The following is an 11,504-nucleotide window of genomic DNA, read 5'->3' as shown; positions in this document are numbered from 1 at the left end:
CTCAACTTACACCGTTCACATTCATTTCAGCAACCGGATCATTATTTCGGCATATAAGAGGTGATGCATGCATTATTAGCATAAATAATGGTTTCGATAAATATAATTACATATTGGACAAAAGAATATGAATTCTCAGCTTCTGAAAGTATATATTATTCCATTTAAACTAAGCTAAGAAATAGTGTGACGCAACACTACATAATAATACTGTAATAATCACGACCAAGAATTATCCTAAAGTAACTATCACAAATGCAAAGAGCTTCATGTATTACTAGCTCAACAAACAAAATAATGGAAAAGTAAAAGGCTTGATGAAACATCATTAGAAGCTTGAACCAAAATAATAATAACAATGTAATTAAATAATAAAGTAATACTAAAATATTTAGTCCATGTCCAACTATGATCATATACAAGGGTCGATGGATCCATAATGAACCATGCATATAATCTAATCTAGGTGATGAAAGTGTTGTCGTGGTCGTGTGTTCCACAATAACCTAACCTCATAATTGTCACGAAGGAATAGCTTTCGGATCAAATATTGAACGTTGGATTTTAGTCGTATCAACAATGGGTTTGAGCTAATGACGATTATTGTCCCGACCCACAATAATGTTTTGCTGAAGTTCAGAACACTGTTTAATTATGAACATGATGCTTTGTGGATGTTTACAATTGTCTGTAACTATGTGTCCTTTTGTGAAATTCAATCTTGGAGGATGGATTTGATTTTTCGTAGTACATAGAGGACGATGTGGGACTTGTGATATTTCGACTTGAGGCTCATTTTATTTGGCAGTTTTTTAATGTTAAATATGATTGGATATGTTACTTTATATTGGCATTGGAACCACATTACTTTATGAGAGGATAATGTTTCACAGTTTAATGTGTCTCCCACTTATTTGATAGGACCATTAAGAGATTATCTATGGTTAAAACTCTTCACAACTTATCAATGGATTTAACCCCTTGAGTATGAACAGTTTATCAGTCAAGGGGGGATGTTTTTATTTGGACATCTTGCTTGGGCCACACGGATTGTTGCTTTTAATTTCCTGGCGTGAATAGTGGCAGGAATTGATTGTAACATTTTTTTTTTGATAAGTGGGTCATTTTCATTGCCAAATACAAAGGAACAATACGAGGTCCAAAGATACAAAAGCATAAACAAACAAAAGAGGACCTGCCAAACTAGCGCAAAAAACCCAACAAACAGTAAAGGCCTAAGCCATAAAATACAACAAAAGAACCAAGAACCAAGCAACTGACGCCTCGCCGATTGCAACATCCAACCACGAGCAACTATCCGAACACAGCCACACAGACGAGAACTAAGAACCAAGTAAAGGAAGCCCGTGAGATTCCACAAGCAACACTACCAACAAAGGCAGACAGTGAGAAGGTGGTGGTGTTGAACACCCAAGCTGGTGGGAATATCGGAACTTTACACACCATCTCGAAGTACTGCAACAAATTGCGGTTACGAAGCGGTTGCATATCAGAGCAGAGATGAGCAAGGAGTAACGCCGATGGGGTATGAAGAAATGGACAAATCGGGAAGAAGAGCAGTGGAAAAACAACAAAAAGGAAGACAATAGAACAATGAAAGCACGACCACTGACCCCAGCAATAGCTAAGGTCGGCGGCATCGGATTTGATCTGAAGTGCAACCCTCACACAAGTGGTGGTGAGAAAGGTCTCTCACAAGAATTGATTGTAACTTTACTATGGGTTTATGAACACACACTTTTGGCTAATTTGATTCGATGAGGAGATAAACTGGTGGCTCTTTCCATTGTGCAATCAAAATGGTTGGATTAGCCCACTTTTATGTTGGATATATATTTACTTATGCGGTTTTCTTGATTGCTCTACATCGGGAAAATTTGGTTGATTCTTTTTTATGTGGTGTATCTGCGATATTATCATGCCATATCTTTCCATGGAGAAGGGATCTACCTCTTTGATTGAAAGAGTATTCTTCGTAGAATACATTACTCAACTAAAAGCCAAGAGAATTTCGAAATGAAGATATTTTTCAGTTTGAAAATAAAATTTAAATTGAAATAGTGAAATTTTAAATAAATAAATAAAACTTTGCTGAACGATCTATAAAAAAAATTGATATTGTTTAGTTCTTAAACTCAATTCATAGTAGAGTCCACTCCTTCCCCAAACTACTAGTGAAAGGGAAAAACGTAAAGACTACTAGTAAAGCAGACCAAGCGAGATTTATTATATCCATGTGAATTATGAATTCTATCTTTATGAAGAGATTATTTAATTATTATTCACTAATAAAATAATAGAAGAATCATTGGCGCAAAATCAGAAAGTTATTATGACCTAACACCATAGATGAAATAAATCCAGTTTTCAAAAAACAATCCAATAAATCCACCAATTATAACAAGTTCTTATACGATTTCTAGTATAATTACAACAGATTAAGCCCATAAATATGCGGAAACTCCCTTGGAATTATGTATCAAATAAATGGTACTAACTTGTAGAAAAAAATTCCTATTCTTTATTTTGTTGCTCTTTATTACGTTAAATAAAAATATAAAAATAAAGAAAACTAATGAAAAGGGCTTGAAAACTTTGAGTTTTAATGATAAGGACAAAATAAAGGGTAAAGTGAATAGTACCAGGATTGACTTTTTAGTGTAAAAATGTGATTTTTCGTTAAAGTGAACAGTACTGGGAGTTTTTCGTTAAAGTTCCCATAAAAATATGGAAGGAAGATAGATCCATCACGTGCGCTACTTCTTTCCTTCCTTACCACACCACTTTTCACGTTTGGGTTTTAATTTAATGCACAAAACGCATTAAGGCTCCCATAGACCAAATTTTATAGAGAGCTTCTTGTAGTGATCATTCTTTCCTTTACATCACATGAATCCAAAGTGCAAACCATCGCTTTAGGTCATAATTAGAGATCATGAGCAACAAGTTGAAGTAGATTAATTAATTGAAAAGCTGAAAAAATATTATATTGAAAAGCAACCAATGTTAAGTTAGTATACTAAGGGGTAAGTCTGATTTGCCTCTCTTCTCCATATGGTAAAAGGTCCATCAGAATTTAGAACACCGATTTGATAATGATCTCATGATGATTTTATGGATGATTAGTTTCCTATACATTTGTATTATGAGTTGATCGTCGTAATATTCTAACAACTAACAAAGTGGAGAGGATAAGGAGTGTTTAATCATAATCCCAATAGATAATTATGCAACCATGGCCGGAAGATCTTTAACTTTAAGCATATAATTATGTTTGAGTACTGCTATGTTTGTTCATATTTGTCATATGTTCTCACCCATATTATAACTCCACGCAATAATTTGAGCCCTAGTCACTTCAACTTTATAACTCCAAGCAATAATTTGAGTCCTAGCCACTTCAGCTTTTCATCGTGGATGAACATAAGATAACAGTTATGGTGGGATTGGATTTTTTCTCAAGGGACCCAATCACCCAAAAGAAATTAAAGTTGAAGATCTTTCGTTTAGTATAAAGAGAGTGGTGAAATTTAAAACATAGCTCACTGCAAACACAATGCATGTAACTTCTACGTAATTAGGGCAGGTAGGTAAAAGTACGTACCCCCAGCTTAGGGTGCATGGGACCGACAGTAAATTGGTAGGAAAAGATAGGGCACACAGCTTTCTTCTTCCCCCGATTTAGCCAATGAACTGAGTAATGGACGTCCCTATTTATCGCCAGAGACTCGTATACTCCATTTACAAGCAGAGTGGCCAACAAGGTAAATAAGGTTCTGTTCGGGCAAGGATTTCCCTCGCACAGATCCCCATGGGTTTGACACTTGGTGTGTAGTTGGGCTTGCACTTGCTGCTTGGTGTGCTGCAAGAAGAGTTCATAGTTAGTTTGAAATGTGCCTTTGTAGGGCCTTTGGGGTAGGCCTTGAGGCTCGCAATCAAAGCTAACAAGGATCTAGGCGTGCCACTGTTATTTCAGTATAGCAAATGTTGAATATGTGTGATTTAAGTTGATTACTTGCGCCCCAAGTTACTTAAACTTCTTGTTATCAAAGGATTGTCACAGATGAGTTAAGTCTGTATTAGGTTCTTTTTCTTGCCTTGTAAATAAGGACTTTTAGTTCATAATCTTGTATGTCCAAAATGAAGGGAGTTGAGGGCCCTCTTAACCATTTCCTTGAACACAGTTTGTTCTTAATAAAAACAGGTTTATTAAGTTAACCAGATTCGAATGCAAATAGCACTCTTAGGTAGAAATAGTTGGAAATAATTTGAATACATGCTGAAAAGTACATTAAGCGACATATCTACTAAATAAAAGTACAAACAAAGAGACTCGGGTAAGATTTCACCTTGTCGGGCAAGGTCAAACTTCTTGTAGCCACTTATCTTTGAGTTTATAGAGTTTGTAAGCTAAAAGGGATGGATGGTAAATGGGTTTTACACGAAGGAATCGATACTACAACACTTAAGGGAAGGTAGCAGAGCTTTTACACTAGACAAAAGACAGCTTTTCTAAAGGAACTATAGCTAAAAGGACTAAATCTGTCAAGTTTCAGCTTTCTGGGTACGAACTAGCTTGAGAGCAGAGTTTGTATGTCTTTTGATTGGTTGATTGAGTATCCTTGTCTCTGATGTCTATTTCTCCTTTTACAGACAATTTGGCCCAACTACTTTGGCTTTGTTCTTGGCCGATGACTTTCAGGGGCGGTGAGTCATTTTGTATTTACACCTTCATGTCATTAGAAAGTGCTTTTTAGGCTGGTGGTAAGTTGGTCTCTATCAACTATCCCTTCAATTATAAGCACGTGGCCTATGCTTTAGCTGAAATGGCTTCAATTTGCTTCAGTCCTCTTGGCTAGGCTTCGAGCAAGTCCCCATTTTGCTGTGACACCCTTGGGCCTCATTATCATTAAGCCCAATGTTAAATAATAACCCAAACAGTGCCCCCTTTAATCATTGTTCAGTCAGCTAATCGAGATATTAATACTAATTAAACACTAGTCGCATGCTTTTACTAAAGACTTGCACCATTTAAACAGCTGTTTTCGAATAAACCGTTGTACTAACCCACGATTTCCAACATTAACTAACTGCCCATTATATAACCTCCTTTTAAATTTCTCAACCAAATGCTTTTAGCAATCCTTATTCTCTGAGCTTCTAGAATTTCCAGATTTCCCAGAATTCTCTTGCCTTCGCAACTCCTTCTTACTTTCTGCCTTCGATTTTCATCACTTTTTCCTTAAAACTAACCATGGTACCTAAAACTCGCTCTACATGTGAGTCTGGTGAAGGGATTGGTACTATACACCGCCTACTCAACAGTCTTCGTCGCCCTCGAACAGGCCTGATCCTGTCAATATTCTTCGAGGAATGAGGAGTTCATTCCCTGGGGTCGGCCTGGACTGGCCGGGTCCCTGAAGAGCAACATGTATGCTAGAAATTGGTTTACCCCTAGCCCTTACTCCGTCGAGGCTAGCATCTCAGCCTCCAAATGGTCCAACTTTCGAAGGGGCTTCCCACTAATAAAGGATAAGGTCTAGTCGTAATGGGTGGACGAAGTCGAGCCCAGCTGGAAGAAGAAGTGGATGGACAATGGCATCTATGAGCTCATCATGCTCTCCAAGGTCACTATCATTGCTAAGCTCGAGCTTTTGACCACAACTCTTATTTTCTGGAACAATAGGACCAACACATTCAACTTTAGAATGGGTCACATGTCTCTCACGGTCTTCGACATGGCTCAAGTATTCGAGCTAAGGCCCTCCAGCAGCTGCGTGGACATCACCCATAACTGGTCATCGCCTTCTTGCCCGACTGCTGAAGCTTTGAGCGCTTCTGAGTCCATTACTCACCTAGAGTACACCCCTTCCACCTTCAAAAGTTATGTGACGTCATTTGTGGGCTTCATCCCCTTTGCTAAGAAGACTTTCAGTCCGCCCTCCTCCACTGCAAATAGGGACCAAGAGCACATGTACTTCCTTCTATATTGGTTGAACAAACATGTGTTCCTAAATAAATCCAAATAAGTGAAGCTGGAATGAATTCCCTTGGTGGAGGCACTGCATTCCTTTGGCGACGTTGCCACATAGCCATTCCTCCTCGCACACACCTCTACCATCTATTCTGTAAGATGACCAGAGGCGAGCCTTTCCAATTATGGCTTCAGTGGTATTTCCCCGTGTTTCGAGTACCCAACTTAGAGTTCCTTAAAGGAATGGCTTCAGCCCGCATCTTGGCCGAGGCGTCTCCTACAAACCATTCAACCTTGCCTGTTTATATTTCTTCAGAGTATGTCGAACTCGGCCAGACTTGAAGTGGGGTGCCTCCATGCTCAAGAGGTATGGCAGATCTTCCAAGATGCTTTCGGGGAAGATGCCAACGGTCTCTGAAAGGAAGAGTTCATAAGTTGCATCCAGCAGAGAGATCTGGCATAAGGAGTGTGCAGTGTCTGAATTGGCTACAAGGGTGGGCTAGAAATCTACCACCCTAATTTCTGTGGTAGATAGCTAGGATTTAGACAAGCCATCCCAATGCTTTACTCAGCGCAGCTTGGAAGTGATGAGCTGCATCGTCCACAAGCCTATGACTCTAAACTTTGAATGCACTCATTATTTTGCCACTTGGTGGGAGGCCAAGTGGCAAAAACAAATATGAATGGGATATTAGGAAGGCCCATGATCGTCTTTTCGGGCATGTTTTATTCAACTTTTTGCCCAAGAATGAGAAGTTTGAAAGCTGGAAAGAGGCGATTAACTAGAAGAATCAACTTCTTCTAATAGGTATCCACTATTGCTTCCGTTTTACTTCTCTCTGTGATGATTTTGTAGTCTGTAACTAATCACCTTTTTATTTTGGCCTCGCAGCCCAAGGAAACACAAAAGAAGTGGATGTCGGGCCAGAAAAAGAAGCTGAAGATGTTCTGGTCCTCTAAAAGGCTGCTGTCGAGGCAGCAAGGCAAAAGGTATGGTCTAGCCAGGCTGCTGGTGACATTGGAGACATCTTCAAGCTCTTTGGGGATTTAGAGGCCGATGATAGGCCTGAAGTGAAAACCCGGGCACCTTGGCAGACAAGGGCGACCGTAGTGGAAACTTCAGAGTTTGAGCCCGAGGAGAAGCCTCAGCCTCGACTCGCTTTGCCTGGCCTGAGGGCAACCTTTACCAGGAAAAGGACCAGGTCACAGACTTCTAAAGCCTCCAAATCTTCTGTTGCCCATTCAGCTGAAACTGGCAGGAATAAGCAAAAATCCTTCAGTAAGTGACTTTAGCCTTGGTCTTCCTTCTTAGTTTCGATTTTCTTGAAGTTTGAACTAACACTCCCCATTTCATGTACTTAGGGCCTCCTACTACTAAGAAGTCGGCCCCTACTTCCTAAGGATCACAGTCAGGCGCAGAGGTTCGACAGGAAGACAAGGAGGTCATTGAGATGATATTTGAGGAGTTGAAGGTATAACTTTCATTCTTTAAGCACTAAATCATTCTTGAAGTCCAATTTCTTTAATACTTGTACTAATTCTTTACTTATTTGCTTGAAATAGGATACTAGAGGTGAAGGGACCACTGATGTGAAAATTACTTGACACACAAATTAAACCCTCTTTTTGACAATTGTAGTATAGATGTAAGTAGGGTATCGTTCTAGGCCGGGGATTAGGAGGGATTGCTAATCTATTCTAAATTAATTTAAAAATATTAAACAAGACTCAATGGTACAAAACTAGGCTAAAAACTCTAATAACTCGAAACACACTTAGGATGACTCAAAATAATGAAAATGATCTGATTAAACACTAAGAACTGAAATGGACGGAAATTGAATTAAAAGACTAACAATAAAGAAAACTAACTAAATAATATAATTTAATAATGGATGGGTGTTTGGTTTTGATGAAAAGTAAATTAAACTTAATTAAATTACAGAATTGACAAAAGCATAAAATTAAGGTAAAATGATAAATGACAGACTAGCTAGAGGGTTCTTCTCCACACATGACACATATGCAACCTAAATTAATTTTCCGTTGTTCTTTCAATAAGTTGTGAATTTCAATACTCCAGATTAACCGTGAACAGCACTTTTTTTTAATCTTCAAGTTTTCCTTAAGTTATTGAATTGGACGGGAAAACGCATACAACAATTCAAAACATTCTTCAAAAGTCCCCTACGTGAAAAGCACAATAGAGATACAATCAAAGATCATTAAACTTTGTGAAAACTATAAGCATTGACGAGGCATTCGTAACTATGAAAAGCATGATACTCTTGCCAAGAATTTACTTAACGTGATTGTGACTAGCAACCTTTACTACTTGTGAAAATAAGTTCATAACGATTAGGTGAAATTCACTTATATTCTAGCATCAAATTCATGCATGTAAATTAAGCGTGCACTCTCAACCAACATACACAAATCAGTTTTTATACGAACAGATAAGTAAATTGAAATCACAACTTATGAAATCACAACCGAAGGTAATCAATTCATATTACAAATATATTCATGGCTTTGAATTAACCTCTAGCCAAAATAAATTTAATTACACATTATTAAAACAGAAATAAAATAGAAGTTTAGAGAGATTAAACCGAAAGAGAGGTGAAGATCTCTGTCTGCGTTTCCACTGAGCTGCTCTCTCAGCTCCCCCCTGTCTTCTCCCTTTATCTGCGTTTTCATGCTTTGCTGTCCGTCTCACCTTCTTTCCCCAGTTGCGCTGGCAGCTTCCCTCTGACCAGCTGCAAAGCAGCTGTCACGCCAGCATCCCCCCTGTGTTCTTACGCTGCCCGAAGGCAGCTCCTGTTTTCCCTCCCCCTGTCCGTGCTGCTCTCCTTCCTCACGTTTCTTCTGCTGCCAAAGGGCAGCCTCTGCCTTCCACCAATCCCCCCGTTGTCGCACTCCTCCCACTTCTTTTCTGACCTTCTGCGAGCTGCCCAAAGGGCAGCTCCCTTCTCCCGCTCCAAGACCCCCCTCTCTACATACCTCAGATTTCCTTTTATTTCCTCCCCTCTAATTATCCTGCTTTCTTCTTTGGATTCCCTTTGTCGCAGTCTTCTCATTTCCTCTTTCTCTCGCCAGCTGCAAAGGTTTTCTTTGTCTGCCTAATCTCCCGCTGCCCTCCTTGGATTCCTCTTTCAATTCTCCCCTTAGCTGTCTTGGGCAGCTTCTTTTTATTATTTTTTTTTTTGCTTGTCTTTCAACATATAGACATAGAGAGGGACAAACCTTGTTTATAAAATGTAAATTAATATTATCATGTGACAATAAAAGGTAATATTGCATAACAGATCCTATAAACACAAAAATAACGTAAATAGCTCAAAAATATAAGGAACTAACCAAGAAAAGACGAGTGAATTCGAAGTAAAAATATATATAAATATGATCCGATCAACCACCCAACTCGAGCATTCCTCTCCTGCAGTCCGACCGGTGCACTCTTCCCATCCTCGGGCCAAGCTTTCATATGTATACTCATTTCTTAATATTGGTCATATTTATATCCTTTCCAGTTTCAAGGCCAACTAACACCTCTTATCATTTTCTAGGCAAAGGTTGGGGCATCAGCATCATAAGTTGGGCATAGCTCAACCCCTACCTCTTCTACTCATCCTTCTCCTCCTATGATGGTGACACCTACTTCCCAGTTCAACCCAATGACTGGGGAGATGCTGCACTATGTTGAAGATGATAATACTTCAGTAAGTACCCTTTTTCCTCAAGCCCTTCTGAATTCCTTTTTAAGTTCTCCCTTCATTTGTACTTATACATTACTTTGCCTTCTTTTCTGACACATGAGGCCACCAAGCAACCAACACCTGGTTTTAGGAGCCCATAGTCCCTGATGTCCCTGTGGTCTCAGAAGTGACTAGCCCGAGTGCTCATCAAGCTGCTTCTCGGGCCAGCTCACTTGCTTCTTCTAAGATAGCTATGGTAACAAAAGTCCCTCATCCACAAGCTCAAGGTTTAGGTCAGGTATACATGCATTTCCATTCCCGTTCTTTCTTTAGAACGAAAATTCTAACTCCTTCTTTCTTTTATAAAACAGGTTTATGGCGATGGTTCAGGCAAGTCTCCTCGGCCCGCGACGTGCAAAGTGGTTAAGGCCTCTGGAGTTACAAGGATCCTTATCACTGGACCAAAAAAGACCGTTGCTGCTGCCATATCTGCCTCTGGGTCTTCCCCTTCCATCTCCACCAAAGCTGCATCCACTGCTGCTGCTTCCGGGGATGTTGGAGTGATCCTTCCTCCACTTGCCTCCATTCCAGCCACAACCTCCTTGCCCGAACTAGTTCGTGAGTTCGGGAAAATTAGGACTAATTTCTCCAAGGTGCCTCACTGAGCCTTAAAATCTTCAAGATTAGCTCTGGATCTTCAAAGAATGGATGCAAAGGGACTTCACAACTTCTTTTAGCCTTAAGGCTCTCTAAAATGCTGAGAAGGCCTTGACTGAGTTATATAAGGCTCAGCAAATGTCGAAGGTTCAGTACGAGTCCTTCCTCTCATTCTTTGAGAACATAAAGGCACTAAGGGATCAACACCAGAGGGCTGAGAGGCAATCCAACAGAGTGGAGTGCTACAAGGAGAAGTACATTCGGACTTCAACTTCTTTGCAAAAACTGGTGGATGAGGGATCAGCCATAGAGGATCGCATCATGGTAGTTCTAGCCGAGATTGAAAAGCTGAATGAGCAACTTTCTGCTTTAAAGGCCGAGCAGATAACCCTTTTAAGCAAACTTTATCAAAAATTTGAAGAAGTGAAGAAGGTTAACCAAGAAGTGGAAAACTCTGAAGCCCAACTAGCCAACAACAACATGTACTTAGAAGAACCTAGCAGGATTTTTACAATTATGCAAACATATCATTCTAGAATAGCTGCCTTAGCGAAAGATGTAAAGCTGTCAGGCTAAGGTATTTGTAACTTTTTCAATATGAAACAAAAAATCTTCCTTCTTCAATTTCCAACTTGTCCTATTTTTACTGAACTGCTTCAAAATAAACAGACTTCAATACTTCACCCTATGTTCAAACTCCATCAATATAACAGTCTCTAACATCCCACAGAGTTGGGTCATACTTCTTTAAAAACTTAGCATTAATCGGATGTCTTTGTAGGTTCCCTTCCAAATCTTCCAAGTAATAACCTCATCTGTCTAACACTTGGTTGATAATGAAATGACCTTCCTAAGTGGGATTCCACTTCCCAAAACCTCTAACTTAAGCCCCCAAGGGTAGAACAACCTTCCACACTAACTCTCATTCTATAAAGGTTTTCAACCTTACTCTCTTGTTGTATGCTAGGGCAACAACCTTATTCCATTCTTAGATTTTGTTCAAGGCTTCCATTCGAGCTACATCCAAATCCTTAATCTCTTGGTACATGGCCTGAATGTATTCCTCACTCTGTAGACCAAACTGGTTTTGAAGCCTTACTGAACTTACGTTGATTTCCATAGGGAGTACAACATCTTGCCCAAAGGTTAAAACA

The 11,504-nt window shown here is 39.5% G+C and overlaps 2 pseudogenes; both read left to right on the top strand.

Moving 5' to 3' along the window:
* Positions 1-593: 593 nt before the first annotated feature.
* Positions 594-1,906, top strand: LOC126592232 (photosystem I P700 chlorophyll a apoprotein A2-like; annotated as a pseudogene).
* A 7,736-nt stretch (positions 1,907-9,642) lies between these two features.
* Positions 9,643-10,926, top strand: LOC126592230 (uncharacterized; annotated as a pseudogene).
* Positions 10,927-11,504: the final 578 nt, after the last annotated feature.

The sequence above is a fragment of the Malus sylvestris genome, chromosome 12, assembly GCF_916048215.2.
Source record: "Malus sylvestris chromosome 12, drMalSylv7.2, whole genome shotgun sequence".
Taxonomy (NCBI): domain Eukaryota; kingdom Viridiplantae; phylum Streptophyta; class Magnoliopsida; order Rosales; family Rosaceae; genus Malus; species Malus sylvestris.
Note: the sequence above shows the minus strand (reverse complement) of the source record. Positions and strands in the feature narration are given on the sequence as shown.